At 43.0% G+C, this 21,023-nt stretch overlaps 1 protein-coding gene across 6 annotated transcripts in view; it reads right to left on the bottom strand.

Annotated features, from left to right (window-relative positions):
• CTBP1 (C-terminal binding protein 1) overlaps positions 1 to 21,023 on the bottom strand; it is a 646,630-nt gene that overhangs the window by 277,819 nt on the left and 347,788 nt on the right. For all 6 annotated transcript variants that reach the window (XM_033951334.1, XM_033951361.1, XM_033951324.1 and 3 more), the window contains one exon: positions 19,499 to 19,543. The gene's annotated coding sequence lies outside the window, so the exon portion shown is untranslated. The remainder of the gene's footprint in view (positions 1 to 19,498; positions 19,544 to 21,023) is intronic.

The following is a 21,023-nucleotide window of genomic DNA, read 5'->3' as shown; positions in this document are numbered from 1 at the left end:
TGAGCAGGTTAAATCTTACTGGGAATAATATAGGTATATTTAAAAATGTTATACATATATATATATATGTAAATCACATCCCCTGAACTATCTCCCCCTACCTTGACTGACTAAAATTGTATGGGTGTTAAACAACCCCGAAGCTACTTTTAGCAAACAAAAGTTGATTGATTTTCTGACAGTCCTTTCATCTGGATGAATTAACGTTTGCCAGAGTAAATAACTTTTGAAAACTTCTTCCTAAGTATGTATATACTCCTTGCTGCATTTGGGAGAAACATTCTCTAAGTAAGCATCTTTTGGGCAGGATCAGGACTCACAGATTGTATTTTCAAAGCTATATGAAAAGCAAAAGCTCATGAACACCCTGTTTACAATAGATGTGTGCAGTCTAAAAATTTTATCAGGATTTTTTTACTTTACTTTTTTTTTTATTATTATTTCATTTTGGGAGCTGTATCATTAGTAGTGTACAATTTTTCAGAAAGCATGTACGTTGGGGTAAAAATTAAACCCTGAGGTTCTCCTTAAGTCTAACAGATGGTAATAAATAACTGACATTTCTTTGTGCTACCTGAGTGCTATATTTCCTTATAGGACAGAATAAAGATAAGTCCTGGGTGGGCGCATTATCCTTTACTGCTTAAGGTAGTAAGTACTCATCAGCTCCAGCTTCAAGTTCATTCCTCATTTGGGACTCTTAAGTAGAAACATAGAAAGATGACGGCAGAAAAGGGCTATAGCCCATCAAGTCTGCCCACTCTACTGTCCCACCCCATTAAGTCAGAGTGCTGCTCGACCCACGTAGAGATCCCACGTGGATGTCCCATTTATTCTTAAAGTCGAGCACGCTAGTGGCCTTGATCACCTGCACAGGTAGTTTGTTCCAGTGAGCCACCACCCTTTCTGTAAAGAAATACTTCCTGGTGTCACCACCAAATCTCCCTCCTCTGAGTTTGAGCGGGTGCCCCCTTGTGACTGAAGGTCCCTTAGGAAAGAATATGTCGTTTTCCACCTCGACACGACCTGTGACTTACTTAAATGTCTCAATCATGTCACCCCTCTCCCTGCACTCCTCTAGAGAGTAGAGCTGCAACTTGCCCAGTCTTTCCTCGTATGAGAGACCCCTGAGTCCGGAGACCATCCTAGTGGCCATTTGCTGGACTGACTCAGCTCGAAGTACATCTTTACGGTAATGTGGCCTCCAGAACTGCACACAGTATTCCAGATGAGGTCTCACCATGGCTTTGTACAGTGGCATTATGACTTCAGGTCTACGGCTGACGAAGCTTCTATTGATACATCCCATCATCCGCCTTGCCTTGGATGAGGCCTTCTCTACTTGTTTGGAAGCCTTCATGTCTGCACTGGTGTCACCATGAAATCTCCCACCCTTGAGTTTCAACGGATGACCTCTTGTCGCCGTAGGTCCTTTGAGAAAAAAGATATTCTCTTCTACCTCAATATGGCCCCGTGAGATATTTGTACGTCTCACCTAGAGACCTCACCTAGAGCAAGATCTGTTTGGTTCTTTCAGTGTAAGGGATGTCACCTGTGACCTCCTAGCCAGGCTTGGCTGTCTGGATGCAGTAAGTAGTGCTGTCCAATTCAGAGAAAATTCCTTGTTTCGATTTGATTTGACCTATTGAATTGATTTTCGATTTGATTTTCCCACCCAATCAAGTAAACTAAAACTTAATTTTATAAACTGGGTCTTCAACCAAAAAGGTGCTTGACTCGGTTTACAATAATGTAAGTATAACACATAAATATAGAAGAAGAATGTAATCTAGAATGGCTTAGTTTCCAAAGTGTTTAGTAAACAAGAAAATTTTCAGAGCTTTCCGAAATAGAATGAAGAGGCCTAGACTTTTAAGTGAAAGAGCTCAGTTAGTTTGAAAATGGAAGAGTGGTTGAATCTTTTTTTACCCCTAAGGGAAGGAAATGTAAGTTTTAATTTATTTGAACTCCTAGTGCGATGAGATCTGTGTACATTCCAATCTAAAGGAATCAAATTAATAAAAATGCCAAAGAGAATTTTAAATGCAATACGAAGCCACTTAAATTGAATTCCAAGATACAGTGGAAGCCAATGTAATTCCTTGAGCAATGGGGTTACATGATCGAATTTACTCTACCAAAAATGAGCTTGGCAGCGGTATTCTGTATCAATTGAAGTCTCTGCAGACTGACCTTTGAGAGATCCAGGTATATTGAGTTGCAATAATCCAACCTTGACAAGATAATTGGCTGAACCAAGACAGAGAAGTGTTGCTGATGAAAGAGCACTCTCACTCTTCTCAGGATATGGAGGCTAAAGAAACACTTTTTAACAAGAGAATTTAGCTGATCCTTAAATGTAAGAGATGAATCAATAACAATACTTAATATTAGCGAGTAAAACTCAATTTTCAGAGATTCTCCTGAGTCTAAGGTCATAGCTGAGGGAAGAGAATCTAACTTTGGACTGATCCATAAAAGTTTGGTCTTAGCAGCATTCAATTTCATCTAGACCAGTGGTCTCAAACTTGTGGCCCGGGGACCACATGTGGCACGCCAGGTACTATTTTGAGGCCCTCAGTATGTTTATCATAATCACAAAAGTAAAATAAAACAGTTTCTTGATCACATGTCTCTTTAGCTATAAATTACAATATTATTATTATTAAGACTTAGCCAAAAGGTAAGATTTATAAACTATAAAGAGTTTTACCTCATGCAAAATTGTCATTTCTTTAATAAGATATTAACTATTTTTTTCTGAGGTCCTCCAAGAACCTACAAATTCAAAATGTGGCCCTGCAAAGGGTTTGAGTTTGAGACCACTGATCTAGACCATCATCGCCCAGGACCGAAGCTTAGCAATGCAATGGATAATATTGGGTGGTAGATTAACAAGATCAACCTCAAGTAATATGAAGATGTCATCAGCATACTTTAATAGAGTTTCCCAAATATTCAAGTCATAGTATTTCAAAGTACTCATGTAGATGTTAAATAAGATTGGAGACAATAGGGAGCCCTGGGTAACACCACAAAGGACTCTCAAGATTTTGAATTAGATCCTTCCATATTAACTGAGTAAGAACAGGAGGATAGAAATTTATCAAGCCAGTCCAAGACAGTCTGATCAAGGCCAATGTCTGAGAGCAGGTAATGCAGAATATAATGATTGACTACGTCAAAAGCTGCAAACAAATCGAACTGAAGTAAGATAGCATGTTTCTTACAAGATTGTAACTGCTGGATCTTAGAAAGAAGAGAGACTAAAAGGGTTTCTGTGCTAAAATTTGGGCAGAACCCATGCTGGAAAGGTAAAAGGATGGAAAACCTCTCCAAGTAACTTGAGAGCTGGCTGGCAATAATTGATTCCATAAGTTTAGTTAGAAGAGGTATATTTGCAATCCGTCTATAGTGGGAAGTGACAGTTGGGTCAAGGTCTGGTTTATTCAAGAGAGGGGTAAGGCTAATCATACCTATGTCATGTGAGAAATACCCTATTTCTAAAGCATAATATAGTAATGTAGCCAGCCAATTAATTGCTTGAGGTGAAATATTAGCAAAAAGATAAGAGGGAAAAGGATCAAGAGTACATTTACATCTCATCAATTTTGTGCATAGTTTTGAGACTTGGGACTCAGATACCAAGTCAAATGAGTGCCTGAAATGATCTGCTGGCGTCAGCATTAAACTACCCTTGAAGTTTGAGAAAAGACCAAAATCCACTGTAGAGAGAGAATTCCTAATGGTAACCTCCAAGTGTTTGTTTTTTTTACCCAAACATCCTGATGGGTTTGTTCTGTAGCCTTTCTACCCCCCCACCCCCATCCCTTTGCCCTCTCCAATCCCAAGCCAGCATGGTGGTATAAACTAGAGGTCTACATGGGAATGGGGATCCCCCCAAGGTCAACAGGACTCCCACAGGGACCCCTCCCAGGCCCACAGGACTCCCACAGGGATGGATCCAGAGTTCCTATCCCGAGGCCTACCTAATTTCCGGGATGAATCCGGCACTGCGCTGAGCTCCTGATGAATCAGCAGCAACAGTTTCTGTCATGAAGGCATGGAGCTCGGCATGTAGGCAGTGGTCTCAGCACGTGGGCACACAGACTATGTGTCTACATGCTGAGCTCACTGCCTACATGAGAGAATGTTGCTGATGTTCTAATGCTCACTGCATTGTTTATGATGCTGCCTTTTCCTAGATGCACCCTTGCTGTGTGACTCATATTACTAAAAATATTTTTTTATAGAGGAGAGGGGTGTTAAAAAATTATTATATTTTATTGTTGGATTAAATAAACTAAGACTTTAAAAAAAAATCAAAACTTTCTGAAGTAATTGCTGCTTTTTATGGGGAGTGGGGACGGGTGGGATTTCTGTCCCCGCGCAACTCTCTAGTATAAACAAAATAAACAAACAAAAAAATGTTTCCTCTCTGTTAGGTCCTAGCTCATGCTCGCTGTCTAACACCAGCTCTGGCAGGATACACATTTCAAATCTGACATATTTTAATCAGAAAGTAGAAAATAAAATTATTTTTTCTATCTTCCATTGCCATATCCAACATTTGTTTATTTCCCACTGCCTACCATCTCTCTCTCCCTGCCTTTTGCCCTGTGTTAACCCTCTCTATTCTCCTCCATGCACCATTTCTCCCTGTCCTCCACCCTATGTAGAACATTTCTCCCTCTTCTCAATGCATGAATATACGGCCTCATGCTACGAACATTAAAAATTAATCCTTATTTCATGATGAATAACTTTTGGACTATAATTTATTTTAAATAGAAAAAAACTAACTTTTTTAGATAGATTTTTCCTCAAAAATTATTTTACTTAAAAATCCAATTTAAATCAAAATTTCTGATTTAAATTTTTTCAAAAATCCTTTTTTTTTTTTTTAAATCACTGATTTTTTTTTAGCCACCCTGCTATCTAGAATATCTCCAGCAGGCTAACCAGGACCATCTTCTACCACTTCAGAATCCTGAAACCATCCAAGGGGCTAAAGAAATACATGTTTCCCGAGAATCAAAACCCATCCAACCAGGATAAAGCTACCTGAATTGCCATTTTGGAGCCTCAGATTTCCTGTGCTTCTCAACACCTTTAATACAGAATATAAGTGATAATCTTTAAAACTGTATATACTACCTGCCACTATCCTAATAGTGGGACAGTAAAAGGAGAAACTATACATAAAGATAGAAAAAGGGAGGAAAAGGAGTAGAGAAAGCTAAAGAGACTTTTATAAATACTATTTGGCTGCCTCTGCTGCTGTTATTGTCCTAGTTACTTGCTTAGGAGAGATGTCCAAGTAAATTCGTCGATTCAGAGAACCTATCTTGGAGTTTTCTGTCTTACTGACTGAAAAGTGTACAGCATGTATAATAAAATTTCCTACAACTTCCTGGCTTTCATCGGTCACCCTTACAGGTATACACCAGAGCTACCCTTTAAATTTGTCTAAGTAACAAAGATAAATAAATATTCAAGTTACTATACATAATTAATACTGACAATTGTCATAGTATTTTAATATTTAAACTGACTTAACCAGTCATAATTTAAGACAGATAAGTACATAGAACTGGAGAAAGACAAAATAAAAAAGTTTTAAAAAAATAATATTTTCAAATTGTCTTAATATGTAAACAAATCCTGCCCACAACTTTTCCTAAAGTACCATCCTTCATGCTACAAACTATCATCACTAGCTCTTTATTCATCAACATTTTGCAAATTTCATGTATTCCAGCTAAATTGGAAGAGCAACAGAATAACGCCAGGGGTTACACTTGGCAAGGAATATGAAAGATGTATCATATTTGCAAAATACAATAATGTATTCCCTTCAAATGCCTTCATTCAAAATTGAAATTTAAAAAAAAGATATAGTTCTATTTTTTTGTCATTTTCATTCTAAGTCCGGGAAATCTATTAAAATCTCTCCTCAGGCACAATACTTAGATTTCCTGTGCTAATCTCCAGTAGGCCGCAACAAAGAGAGAACACAATGATAAAATGCTGGAAACTGCACATATAAACAGTGTATAATTTAAATATTAACTCAGGAGCTTATACAGCATTCAACCCATGTATGCATTTCAGTATAGCCGATTTAGATATGTAAGTTGGCACAATGCTTTGAAAACTCATTAGTATTTCAAAATTGTTTCAATAAGCTGTCAAAATATTCTATGTTGGAAAACATACAAATTAAATTAAAAATTGATGTCTTTAAACCAATAACTTCTCTTATGTTCCCTTTCAGAAAGACCATCAACATTGTTGACAAAACACCCTATTTAAGGATTATAAATGCAATAAACTGAAGAAATTATATCTCACCTGACAACAGGTGCTATCCCTTCCTACCAGCATGTGGAGGTACAGAAAAGACAGAATTCTACCAGTGGCATCACTGGTAACATGCTGTGGTGCCCCCTTAAAGATTCCAGTGCATCTGCCCAAGCAGCAGAAGGCCCCTTTGTAACTCACCTTTGACCCTTCAACTAATGCAGCTGCATTGAACAGCTACAGTAGAGTGGTGCTCGCTACCCTGAATACACCTGGGAAAAGCCAATCAGTAGCTTCTTTTTTCCCCCAGAGGAACTGAAACAACACAGAGAACACCCAGAATCCAGGGCCGAGGTCTTCCAAGTGCAGAATTCCAGAATGGTGACACTGATTAAAGAAAAAAAAATCATCAGGCAAGACAATTTCTCCTTTAGCATCAGCTCAACTGTTCTGAACAAACAGTATGTTCCAAATGACAGCTCTACCAAAGTCTAAGAAGTCCCTAGCCAATACATCTAATCTGTAATGCATAACAAAGGAATACAGTGACAATCATGTCACTGCCCGACAAATCTCCTCAGCTTTGAGGAAAATTTTTTCTAGGCTCTAAGGCACTTGTCATTTTCTTCAAATATAGGCACAGTCAATAGCTGCTTTAGCCCACCTTGTAATGGACACCTTCAAAGATGTCTGACCCTTCCGAGGGTCAAGGAAAAGAATAAAGAGGTGGTTAGAAAGGTGAAAAGTTATTTGTGCCATTCAAATACTGCAGGAGAGTCTTCCAGAAATCCAGGTTGTGAAGCTTACAGTCCTCATGAGCCATACCTTCCTCCACAAAGGAGTGTAAGCAGATCTCCTGACTCACATGGAATAGACATATCACCTTTGGCAGAAAGGACGGAACCATCCACAAAGATACCAAATCCTCCAGAAAGGAAAGATAAAGGTTCAGCTATGGCAGAACCTGGAGCTCTGAAACACTTCCAGCAGAGGTAAGGACCATCAAAAACACAATTTTAAGGGTGAGGCTCTTGATCAAGGCCAAGCACAGAGGTTTGAATGGGGCTCTAGACAAGACTCTGAAGCGTTAAATTGAGGTCCCATGGAGAAAAAGGACAAAGTAGAGGTTCCACATGTACAACCCTCTTCAGAAAGTGCACTCTTTCTATGCAAAGCCAGAAAAATCCCCTTCACATTCCCCAAGAAACTGGATAGTGCTGCCACCTGGACTGCCAGGGAGTTCAAATCCAATCCCTTTTCCAGACCTCACTGCAGCACTGCTGGAAACCTAAAATGAGTCATACCCTGCAAGGAGGACATGAACCTGAGCCCTCCAAAGGGACAGGGTGCTCCCTTGCACCAGGACTCAAAAACATACCAGACCCCAACATAAACCAGGGAGCATAGAAACTCAATATGTGAAAATTACTCATTGACTACATTTGTTTTGTATGTCAGGGACTTATCGTTGGACTTTGGTGCAAACTATTAGTGGGGTATTTGTAACTGTAGGTTGGTCTTGACATCTCCAGTGCCTCTTCTTGCATTATTCTATCTTACCCCAAGGCTTGGTACCTTCTTTCCTATTTTTGCCAATTTCTGTGTGCAATTTAATTGCATAACCCTTTATTTGGCATTGTTGCTCAGAAGCAACATGTGTCTTCTATGGCTCTTATGGGAGATCTGTATTTCCAAATGCCTATTACAAGGCATTGTTGCTCTTGTTCAACATCAAGTTACATAAAACATCCATTTCACCATCTGCCAATTAAAGGGTTAATGAACAAAATAGTTCTGATTGGGAGCTAACATTCAACCACGTAACTCCCCTTTTACAAAAAGCTCATTGGCTTCTAATCAGTCATAGAATTTCTTTTAAGATTATATTGTCGTTTAAAACTCTATTAGAAGAGCCACAATTTATAAATAATCTACTTATTCCTTACATCCCATCACGTGCACTTCGTTAAATTGACCAACATTTGACTGTCCCATCATTAAAAATAATAGGTATGTGTCATCATGACATTTTTTCTGTAATTGCTCCAAAGGTTTGGAACACCCTTCCACTATACCTAAGGGAAGAAAAGAATATAGACCATTTCAAAAGCAGCCTGAAATGTTTCCTATTTAAGGACGCTTACAATCTTTAAATCCTCTGACACAAACTTGATTTTATGCATTCCATCCCCTCCTTCTCGTTTTTGCCTTTAATGCTCCTTTTCTTTACAAAGATTGTATTTATCCCCTCTTTCCTTTTGTGCCAGTTAGTCAATGTTTCTGTGTTGTCTTTAATGTCTATAATTTGTTTTAAACTGTACACATTTTCTTACATTGTATTTCACTTAGTAAACCAAGATAAGCAATTAAATCAAATTTTTAATAAACTTGAAACTAGACATCACCTTGGAGGAAAACCCACACTTCTTCAAATGCCTCTTTTCAATGGCCATACTGTAAGCCAAAAGAGATCTGGGTCTTCCTTTTCCACCTGTCCTTGCCTCAGCAGACACCGAAGATCTATGTACCAAGGTCTGCAGGGCCAACCCAGAGCTACAGGCAAGACCAGATGAGGATGATGAGCAATCCTGCACAGAAGGTACCCTATGAGATTCCACAGAGGGCAGATGGAGTTTCCAACTTTGAACAAGGCTGAACCAGGGCATCAATTGCTTGGGTGGCCAGATCCCTCTGCCAACTGAAAAAGCATTCCACCTTTGTGTTGGCTCTAGTCAACATCAAGTGAAATTGTGGGGTCTTCAGCAGTCCAGAATGAGGTGAAAGGCCTGATGTGCCAGTTCCCACTCTTCCTGGATCCAGGAAACAGCGAGCAAGAAAGTCTGTCTGCACACTGTCTTTTCCTACAATGTGGACCACTTAAAGGGCCAAGAGATACAGCTCTGCCTAACACAATTACCACCTCTATGTAGAGCCACTGCCAGACTCCGGGTACCACCTTACTGGTTGATAAACACCACAGCTGTAGCATTCTCCTCCCTCCCCCCCGGGCTCCAGATGACTGAAAGACCAGGTTGCCTCCTGGCTTGACCAGGTGCACTGTACCACACAACCCAGGCAGTGAGTCCTCCAACCAAGGAGGCTCATGAGCACCCATTGAGAGGGATCCATAGGAACCCCTTCAACAGATGAACCGGACAGTCCCATCAGTCCAGACTGAGTTTTGCCTTGGACCATGAACAGAAGAAGACACAATGTTATGATTACCCAGAACCCACCATGATAATAGAACCCACTTGAAAGGGCACTTCGCGCCCTCACCCAAGGAACAACCTACTGAGTCACTGCCATACAATACATAACATCGTACTTATAAACCGCATAACCATAAGTTCAATGCGGTGAACAAAACATTAAAAATAACATAACCTAAGGATGACTTAAATTAGTTCGCTAAATATTTAGAAAAAAGATGAGTTTTCAATTGAGTTCTAAAGTGCTTGTAAGAAGTTGCCAATAGTTCCACATTCTGACTAGGTAAGTGTGAAACTGTATCACCTTAAGCCCCAGAAGCACATCCACCACCTTGGAAAACATGCATAATGCCATAGTCAGACCAAACGGCAAGGCCAAGAATTGAAAGTGCTGCCCCTGCATGCCAATGCACAAAAATCTCATTTGATGATCCACAATGGGGATATGGAGATAAGTCTTTATGAGTACCAGGGAGATCAACAACTCTCCTGCCCATTCAATGTAACAACTGAGCACAGAACTTCAGCCGAAAGTGCTGAACCCTCAGGCAAGCATTTACCCCTTTGAAGTCCGGATGAGCTGGAAGGAGCTTCCTTTTTTTGGAAACAGAATACAGACACAAACCATGCTCTGCCAGAGGGAAAGACTCCACTAATCTGAGGGTGCATAAGTGCTAAAGGGTAAGAGTAACAGCCTGCCCTTGAAGGCCAAGCAGTACAGTGAGGTCATGAAGATGTTGGGAATTGGATGGGTGAACTCCAGCTAGTACCCTCATGAGTACCCCCTTCTAAACCACTTTCACAACTTATTGATCTGAGGTGATGCAGCCCCACTTGTCCTGGAAGAGGAACAGTCTGTTTCAAGGGCCATAGTTGCCTTCATGACTGCCAGGATAAGAGCATCTACCTTAGAAAACGAATAGAGCTTTGCCGTGTCATCAGATGCAAATGGTATAATGGGCTGCTGGGAGTTTCCCACTCTGCCACCATCATGGAAAATAGGGCCTTGTGCAGAGGAAAATGCTTTTGGAGCCCCGCAAGCTCCTCCAACAGAGGATCCTCCTTCACAGGGTCCATGGCAGCAGGCTTGAGCATGACTAAGGATCAAATGGCTTCATCAGTAAGACGAAATAACTCATTCCTCTGAAAAAGGCGGATAACATATGACTGCTGCTCCTCCATGTCTGAGACAGGAAACTTTCCAAATCCAGAGAGTATAGGGAGTCTTAACAGAACTCCCAAATTTTTTAATTCAGCCTATTTTTTCGATTCGATTCACTTTTCTCGCCCAATAGAGCGTTTTTTCCAAACATCCTGGCAGGTTTATTTTATAACCTCTTCACCCACCGCATCCTCCTTTTCCCTCTCCAGCCCCACACCAGCATTGTACTAATGTACTGTAAACAAAACAAACAAAAAAGACTTTTCCTCTCTCTTTTAGGTCCTTGCTCATGCTTGTTATCTAACACCAGCTCTGGCAGGATACACAATTCAAATCTGACATAATGTTATCACAAAATAGAAAATAAAATTATTTTTCCTACCTTTTGTTGTCTGGTTGTTTTATTATTCAAATCACATTGATCCCAGGCTCTGGTTTCTGTTTGTCTTCTGTTAACTCGCTCGCTGGGTCTCTTGCCCATGTGACGCTTTCTTCTTTCTCCATGCTCACCATACATCTTCCATCTCTGTACCTTCCCTTCCACTGCCATATCAACATTTCTGTTTCTTTCCCACTGTTTACCATCTCTCTATCTCTCTTTTCCTGCCTTGTGACCTGGGTCAAACCTCTCTATTCCAATCCATGCAGCATCTCTCCCTTCCTCCCCTCTATTATCATGTGCAACATTTCTTTCTCTCCTCATGCACCATCTCTCCCTGTCATCCACCATTTGTCCAACATTTCCCCTTCTCTCTTCTCCATGCATGTACCTAAGGCAAATAAGGCGAATAGAATGTTAGGCATGATAAAGAAAGGAATCTCGAGTAGATCGGAGAAAGTTATAATGCCGCTTTATAGGGCAATGGTCAGACCCCACTTGGAATACTGCGTCCAACATTGGTCTCCCTACCTAAAGAAAGATATAAAACTGCTGGAGAGGGTGCAGAGATGAGCAACTAAACTAGTGAAGGGTATGGAGAAACTGGAATATGAGGATCGACTTAAAACACTGGGATTGTTCTCCCTTGAGAAAAGGAGACTGCGTGGGGATATGATCGAGACCTTCAAAATACTGAAAGGAATCGACAAAATAGAGAAGATTATTTACATGGTCCAATTTGACACGGACAAGAGGACATGAAATGAAGCTAAGGGGGGACAAGTTCAGGACTAATATCAGGAAGTTCTGCTTCACACAGAGAGTGGTTGACATCTGGAATACTCTCCCAGGGGAGATTATTGCGGAATCGACAGTCCTAGGCTTCAAAAGCAAACTAGATGCATATCTCCTTGAGAGAGGCATATAAAGATATGGTTGGCTATAAAATAAGCCAGGTGTATACCTGGCAGGGCCTCCGCGTGTGCGGATCGCCGGACTTGATGGACCGAAGGTCTGATCCGGAGATGGCGCTTCTTATGTTCTTACCTCTCCACCATATGCAGGATTTTCCCCTCTCATCCCTTTTTACCTCTTTGTTGCATCTCCCTTCCTCTTTTCCAGCCAATGTCCAACAATTCTTCCTCTATTCTCTCTCCCCCCTCCATGTGCAGCAGCTTTCCATCCCTCTCCCCTATTACCCTGTGTAAAAGTTTTTCATCCCTCCTTCCCATTCACCTGTGCAGTACCTCAGGATCCGGCTACTCCTCCCCCCCACCCCATCCCACCATGAGAGTCTTGTGGCCTGCTCCCAGTGACGCGGCAGAGGGAAGGCCCTGGCAGGCCGTAAGAAGTTTGTTCAGAAGTCTCTCATTGTCAGCAGCCTTAACTTGCTGCTCTGCCAGTGTTGGGCATTCCTCCTGTTCCCATGAAGGCAGGACCCAGCAGAGATAAAGGCTCCCAACCAGCAGGACAGTGATGTTCCCGGATTATGATGCCGACCCCGGGAGTACCCCCCCATTATGGTCTGCACCTGGGGTAATCTGCCCCACTGCATAAATCAGCCCTTCTAGATCCACAATCTTTACATTTTTTAGTACAGCAACACACAATACTCAAACACAATCACCATAAACAACCTGCATGTGGTGGTGAACTTCAATTGGAGGGATTCTAACAGTCAGAAATTCTATCATGGCATGTTGTTTAAATTGCACTGAATGCTCACTGGATGCTTCTGTTTCACAAACAACAGCAACACCACCTCTTTACACAGACACTTTTAACCAAATGAGCTGAATGAAAAGATTTCCAAAAACAAGTGATTTGGCATGCGAACAAGAACTTTGCCCAGGCACTTGTTCTTGGAAATCTCTTCATTCAGCTCATTTGACTGGGCAAAGTTCTTGTTCGCATGCCCAGTCAAACTGGGGAGCAGGAAGCCAGGAAGAAGACAGCCCCTCTTCAGCTATGCAGTAGTGATTCATCCCAGCAGGTTTGGTTCCTTCCCACTAACATTTCATAGTAACATAGTAACATAGTAGCTAACGGCAGATAAAGACCCGAATGGTCCATCCAGTCTGCCCAACCTGATTCAATTTAAATTTTTTTTTTTTTTTTTAATTTTTTTAAAATTTTGTCTTCTTAGTTATTTCTGGGCAAGAATCCAAAGCCTTACCCGGTACTGTGCTTGGGTTCCAACTGCCAAAATCTCTGTTAAGACTTACTCCAGCCCATCTACACCCTCCCAGCCATTGAAGCCCTCCCCTGCCCATCCTCCACCAAACGGCCATACACAGACACAGACCGTGCAAGTCTGCCCAGTAACTGGCCTAGTTCAATATAGCACAGTTACTTACCGTAACAGGTGTTATCCAGGGACAGCAGGCAGATATTCTTGACTGATGGGTGACGGCACCGACGGAGCCCCGGTACGGACAATTTTAGAGTGATTGCACTCTAAGAACTTGGAAAGTTCTGGTAGGCCGCACAGCGCACGCGCGAGTGCCTTCCCGCCCGACAGAGGCGCGCGGTCCCCAGTTAGGATAAGCCAGCTAAGAAGCCAACCCGGGGAGGTGGGAGGGACGCAAGAATATCTGCCTGCTGTCCCTGGATAACACCTGTTACGGTAAGTAACTGTGCTTTATCCCAGGACAAGCAGGCAGCATATTCTTGACTGATGGGTGACCTCCAAGCTAACAAAAAGAGGGATGGAGGGAAGGTTGGCCATTAGGAAAACAAATTTTGCAAAACAGATTGGCCGAAGTGTCCATCCCGTCTGGAGAATGCATCCAGACAATAATGAGATGTAAAAGTATGAACTGAGGACCAGGTAGCAGCCTTGCAGATTTCCTCAATAGGAGTGGAACGGAGGAAAGCTACAGATGCTGCCATCGCTCGGACTCTATGGGCCGTGACAGAACCTTCCAGTGTCAGTCCGGTCTGAGCATAACAGAATGAAATGCACGCTGCCAGCCAATTAGACAACGTACGTTTAGAAACAGGACGTCCCAATTTATTTGGATCAAAGGATAGAAAGAGTTGGGGAGATGATCTGTGGGGCTTAGTACGGTCTAAATAGTAAGCCAGAGTCCGCTTACAGTCCAAAGTATGCAAAGACTGTTCTCCAGAATGCGAGTGAGGTTTCGGAAAGAAGACAGGCAGAACAATGGATTGGTTGAGATGGAATTCAGAGACAACCTTAGGGAGAAACTTTGGATGTGTACGCAGAACCACCTTGTCATGATGAAAGACCGTAAAAGGTGGATCTGCAACTAGTGCATGTAGCTCACTGACCCTCCTGGCAGAGGTAAGAGCAATAAGGAAAAGTACCTTCCAAGTGAGAAACTTGAAAGGAGTAGTAGCCAAAGGTTCAAATGGAGGCTTCATTAAGGCGGAAAGAACCACATTGAGATCCCAGATAACAGGAGGGGCTTTAAGAGGTGGTTTCACATTGAAAAGACCTCGCATGAACCTGGACACCAGGGGATGAGCTGAGAGAAGTTTTCCATGAACCGGCTCATGGAAGGCAGCAATGGCACTGAGATGGATTCTGATGGAAGAAGACTTAAGGCCAGAGTCAGACAAAGAAAGCAAATAATCCAACAATGTCTCCACTGCCAGGGAAGTGGGATCAAGATGGTGAAGAAGACACCAGGAAGAAAATCTTGTCCACTTCTGATGGTAACATTGCAGAGTGGTTGGTTTCCTGGAGGCATCTAGAATGGAACGAACAGGCTGAGACAAAAGAGTATCATGAGAAGTCAGCCCGAGAGATACCAAGCTGTCAGGTGCAGAGACTGGAGGTTGGGATGTAGAAGGGTCTCCTGATGCTGTGTAAGCAGAGAAGGAAACAGTGGAAGAAGAAAAGGTTCCCTGGAACTGAGTTGAAGTAGAAGGGAGAACCAATGTTGCCTGGGCCACCTCGGAGCAATCAGAATCATGGTGGCTCGTTCCCTCTTGAGCTTGAACAAGGTTCTCAACATGAGAGGTAGAGGAGGGAAAGCGTACAGGAACAGATTGGACCAGTCGAGGAGAAATGCATCCGCTGCCAGACGGTGAGGAGAGTAGAGTCTGGAGCAGAATAGGGGCAGCTGGTGATTGTGAGGAGCTGCAAAGAGGTCTATCTGAGGAGTGCCCCATTGATCGAAGATGGACTGTAGAGTGAAAGGATCGAGTGTCCACTCGTGAGGCTGGAGAATTCTGCTGAGCTTGTCCGCTAAGGAATTCTTTTCTCCCTGAATGTAGATAGCTTTCAGGAATAGATGGTGATTTATGGCCCAAGTCCAGATCTTCTGGGCTTCCTGGCACAAGAGGCGAGAGCCCGTCCCACCCTGCTTGTTGATGTAGTACATCGCAACTTGATTGTCTGTACACAGCAGGAGAACTTGAGGGAAGAGAAGATGTTGAAAGGCCTTGAGGGCATAAAACATCGCTCTGAGTTCCAGGAAATTGATGTGATGCTTCTTTTCCTGGGCTGTCCAAAGGCCTTGAGTTTGGAACTCGTTCAAATGAGCTCCCCAGGCATAAGGGGAGGCGTCGGTGGTGATGACTAGTTGATGAGGAGGTAGATGGAGCAGAAGACCTCTGGATAGATTTGAGGATATCAACCACCATTGTAGAAACCGACGAAGAGATGATGTGACAGATATGTGACGTGAGCAAGGATCCATCGCTTGGGACCACTGGGTAGCTAGGGTCCATTGAGGAGTGCGCAGGTGAAGACGTGCGAAGGGTGTGACATGAACTGTGGAGGCCATGTGACCCAAGAGTATCATCATTTGCTTGGCAGAGATGGAAAGTTGTAGAAGCACCTGCTGACACAGAGATTGAAGCGTTTGAAGACGGTTGGATGGCAGGAACGCTTTCATGAGGACTGTGTCCAAGACAGCTCCGATGAATTGAAGTCTCTGAGTGGGGATGAGATGAGATTTGGGTAGATTGATCTCGAACCCCAGAAGTTGAAGGAACATGATGGTTTGGTTGGTGGCCAGGAGAACAGTCTGAGATGAATTGGCCTTGATTAACCAGTCGTCCAGGTAAGGAAAGACCTGAAGGTGGTGAGATCGTAGAAAGGCAGCCACCACAATCAGACATTTGGTGAACACTCTTGGAGAGGAGGCAAGACCGAAGGGCAGCACCTTGTATTGGTAATGACAACGATTGATCATGAAGCGTAGGTACTGTCTGGAGGCCAGATTGACCGGTATATGAGTGTATGCTTCTTTGAGATCGAGGGAACATAGCCAGTCGCCTTGATTGAGAAGAGGGTAAAGAGTGGCCAGAGAAAGCATCTTGAATTTCTCTTTGACCAAGCATTTGTTTAGATCGCGAAGATCTAGAATGGGTCTTAGATCTCCTGTCTTTTTGGGGACTAGAAAATAACGGGAGTAGAATCCCTGCCCTCTCTGATCTAGAGGAACTTCCTCTATAGCATTCAGAAGGAGGAGGGATTGAACCTCTTGAAGAAGGAGGGAAGACCGAGGAGTGTTGAAAGCAGACTCTCTTGGCAGACTTTGGGCAGGAGGTGTCTGAAAGTTGAGAGAGTAGCCGTGGCGAATGATGTTGAGGACCCACAGGTCCGAGGTGATGATTTCCCAACGGCTTATGAAATGTATAAGGCGTCCTCCTATGGGCTGTGGAAGATGAGTAGAAGGAGGAAGATTGGCTATGTCCAGGAGAACCAAGTCAAAAGGGTTGAGTAGGTTTTTGTGAAGGAGGAGGTTTCACCTGCTGCTGTTGCTGAGCCTGTCTAGCAGCTGGTCTTTGTTGTCTCTGACGTCTAGGCTGTTGTGTAGTCTGTGGCAAAGGACGAGCCACAAATCTTCGTTGGTAGGCCGAGTGCTGACGAAAAGGCCTGGTAGGTGGAGTTGCTTTCTTAGTTTTAAGAAGAGTGTCCCACCGAGTTTCATGAGCCGAGAGCTTTTGAGTAGTGGAATCCATGGAATCTCCAAACAGCTCATCCCCCAAACAAGGTGCGTTGGCTAGCCGGTCCTGATGATTGACATCAAGTTCGGAAACTCGAAGCCAGGCTAGCCGTCGCATGGCTACTGACATAGCTGTGGCTCTGGAGGTCAGTTCAAAAGTGTCATAGATTGATCTGACCATGAACTTACGAAGCTGCAAAAGAGAAGAACAAGTTTGGTGAAAAACAGATTTCTTCCGGTCAGGGAGATATTTCTCGAAAAGAGCCAGATTCTGTATAAGCTGCTTTAGATAGAATGAGAAATGGAATGCGTAATTTCCTGACCGGTTGGCCAACATCGCATTCTGATACAGCCTTTTTCCAAACTTGTCCATGGATTTACCCTCTCTGCCAGGAGGGACTGAAGCGTACACACTAGCCCCCTTAGACTTTTTGAGTGTGGCTCAGACCGGACCGGAACCGGAAGGCTCGGTGCCAAGAGTGAAGGAAGAAGGTGTTGCAACTGTTCTTTAAGCTGCACTTGCAGAACAGCAGCTATACGTTCTTCAAGTGAGGGCACCGGTACCGCCTTTTTCTTCTGCGGTACCTGCGGTGCTGCTCTACACCCCGAGGATGAGGAACCCGATGTTGAGGGGCTCACCTCTATTGGGGCGGAGCGCTTCCGTGGGAGCCTCGAGGTCAGCAGGATTGGGCTCGCTGCCACCGAGACCGGAGGACGCTCCAACGGGGAAGGCTCCTTAGCCGGCTTACCTGAAGGAGTCGACGCCGACGCGGTATTGCGTGGCGTCGATGAGGTGGGTGCCGACTGCGCCGGAGCCGATGTCGGTGCCGGTGTCGTAGAGTCAGACATTTCGGCACCAAAAAGCAATCTCTGTTGGATTTGACGATTTTTCAGAGTTCGCTTTTTTAAAGTCATACAGCGGGTGCAGGTAGACACTCGATGGTCGGGACCAAGACACTGTAGACACCAATTATGTTTTTTTTGGTTTTTTTTTTAAAGAAAAGAAAATAAAGAAAAAAGGAAGGAAACAATATTTCCTTCACGAGTTTACGCGAGCGGGAAGAATCAAAAAGATTTTCTCACAACGGCCGTTGAGAGAAACGCGTCTTCTTAGCTCCGCGGAAACTAAGAAACTGGGGACCGCGCACCTCTGTCGGGCGGGAAGGCGCGTGCGCGGTGCGGCCTACCAGAACTTTCCAAGTTCTTAGAGTGCAATCACTCTAAAATTGTCCGTACCGGGGCTCCATCGGTGCCGTCACCCATCAGTCAAGAATATGCTGCCTGCTTGTCCTGGGATAATTAATATTATTTTCTGATTCTAAATCTTCTGTGTTCATCCCATGCTTCTTTGAACTCAGTCACAGTTTTACTCTCCACCACCTCTCTCGGGAGCGCATTCCAGGCATCCACTACCCCACTACCCTCTCCATAAAGTAGAATTTCCTAACATTGCCCCTGAATCTACCACCCCTCAACCTCAAATTATGTCCTCTGGTTTTACCATTTTCCTTCTCAAGTGGTTCAGAAATGTTTTGAAGAGGGACTGTCCCTAATGTTGAAGCTGTTAAATACATGAGTTTCCTGGAAATCCTATCCTAAAGCCAGCTCTGAGCTGAACTGGTGTTAGGTTTCCTGCAGTAAGGGCAGAGTATGATTTGTGCGCCATTTCTGAGCATTGGGAGGGAATAGCTAAGCACTTCATTTACATCTGTTTGACTATATTTACATATTATTTGCACTGATCTTGAAGTACCTATGCTATTCCCTGCACTGGTGCCCTCTGAACATTGTGTGCAGCCTAACACCAATGCTAGTCCAGTGCCAACTGCCTCTAGCACCGGTGTTAGGTTCTAAGCATTAGCCTGTTGGATGGCTTACAATCTGGTTTTGTACCCAAGACAACGGACATGGAATGACTTGCCCACGATTACAAGAAGCAGCAGCAGTGGGATTTGAAACAGACTTCCCTGGTTGTCAGCCAGGTACTCTAATCACTAGGTTACTCTCCTTTACTCCTAAAGCCTAGTAGAAACCTAATAAATGTTTTAATATAATAATTTACATTTGTATGGTAGGAGTCCCTATCTGAGCTCAAAATGTTAAGGTAGTATACAAATGATTATGCACATGTGTCAAATCATTTAATAGCAAAAGACTATTTAAAAATCACAGAAGCCTATTCATGAAAGCATGTTAAGGCTAAAGTAGATGCATTAAATTTAATGTGACAGATGCTAATTCACCGGTGATAGGCATACCACATTTAAAATAGCTGGTACTGATGGCTCTGTTAGAAAGCAGCAGTTGTACTGTCATTGTAGCTAGGAAAATGATATGCAAAGACAGAAAGGAGGTTGAAGGGAAATATTACATCGGGGCACAGTGTTTGTAAACAAAGCCTCAGACATAATGCAAAGTTTTGCTTACATCGTAATTAACATTTTTGGGAGCAATGTGGGTGCTTTAACACTAAATTATAACATGTCAAATGAATAATTGCATTATTTAATACACATACCACTGTTGTATACACACAAAAAGCACACCTCCTCTGACCTTCAACCTATAAAAACACAAGAAAACAGCTCATTATTTCTATACAGCACAATAATATTTACTAACCGTCCTCCAGAATGAAAGTGAATACTACTGTTATAGCACAATAGTGGGTGCTGGAGGTGATGATTTAGAGATTGGATGGAGAAGAAGCAGGTTAGGAGGTGGAGAGAACTCAAGCAGTAGGTACCACACCTCTAATGCCTATGGACTCTGCTGATGGGCCTCTTCAAGGAGGCAGTCAGGGGGTACAGGCTGAGTTTAGCTGTCATTATGGCCTTGCATGATGATAAATTTGATCTGGACAAGCAGCTACCAAAGCCAAGGAAAAATTATGATTCATACCTGATAATTTTCTTTCATTTAGTCACAGCAGATGAATCTAGAGAAGAGTGGGTTGTGTCCATCACTAGCAGGAAGAGAGAGCACCAAGCTGAGCTCTGTCAAATATAGTAACATAGTAACATAGTAGATGACGGCAGATAAAGATCCGAATGGTCCATCCAGTCTGCCCAACCTGATTCAATTTAAATTTTTTTATTCTTAGCTATTTCTGGGCAAGAATCCAAAGCTCTACCTGGTACTATGCTTGGGTTCCAACTGCTGAAGTCTCCGTCAAAGCTCACTCCAGCCCATCTACACCCTCCCAGCCATTGAAGTCCTCCCCAGCCCATCCTCAACCAAAAGGCCATATACAGATACATACTGTGCAAGTCTGCCCAGTACAGGACTTAGTTCTTCAACACTCGGGTCTTTATCTGCCATCATTTACAATGTTACTATTTACTATTATTTTCTGATTCTAGATCCTCTGTGTTCATCCCATGCTTCTTTTAACTCCATCACTGTTTTTTTCCTCTCCACCACCTCTCTTGGGAGCGCATTCCAGGCATCCACCACCCTCTCCATAAAGTAGAATTTCCTAACATTGAATCTACCACCCCTCAACCTCAAATTATGTCCTCTGGTTTTACCATTTTCTGTTCTCTGGAAGAGATTTTGTTCTACATCAATACCTTTCAAGTATTTGAACATCTGAATCATATCTCCCCTGTCCCTCCTTTCTTCTAGGCTATACATATTCAGGGCTTCCAGCCTCTCCTCATACATCTTCTGGCACAAACCTCCTATCATTTCATCACCCTCCTCTGGTATGCTCACTGACAATCTAGTATTCTTCGTAACCAAACAGTAGGATCAGGACAAGCACTCCATCCACACATACCACATAGCCAATAACCAGGCCCACCCCTAGCAGACCCCATGGCATTTGCAAATTAAGGACATAAAAGAAAGAAAAAGAAAGAAAGAAAAGGAACTCACCTCCATGATGTGCTTACAAAAGTGTACACCACAAAACGTTGCTCATGTGCCTCAGAGGCCATTTAAATTAGAGATGGGAAACATACTAAATGTGCCCAAACATAAAAATACAAAAAAAACAACAACATAGTAAATGTGTACACAAAAAAAATTCAAATTGTAAA

The sequence above is a fragment of the Geotrypetes seraphini genome, chromosome 1 (genome assembly GCF_902459505.1).
Source record: "Geotrypetes seraphini chromosome 1, aGeoSer1.1, whole genome shotgun sequence".
Lineage (NCBI taxonomy): Eukaryota > Metazoa > Chordata > Amphibia > Gymnophiona > Dermophiidae > Geotrypetes > Geotrypetes seraphini.
Note: the sequence above shows the minus strand (reverse complement) of the source record. Positions and strands in the feature narration are given on the sequence as shown.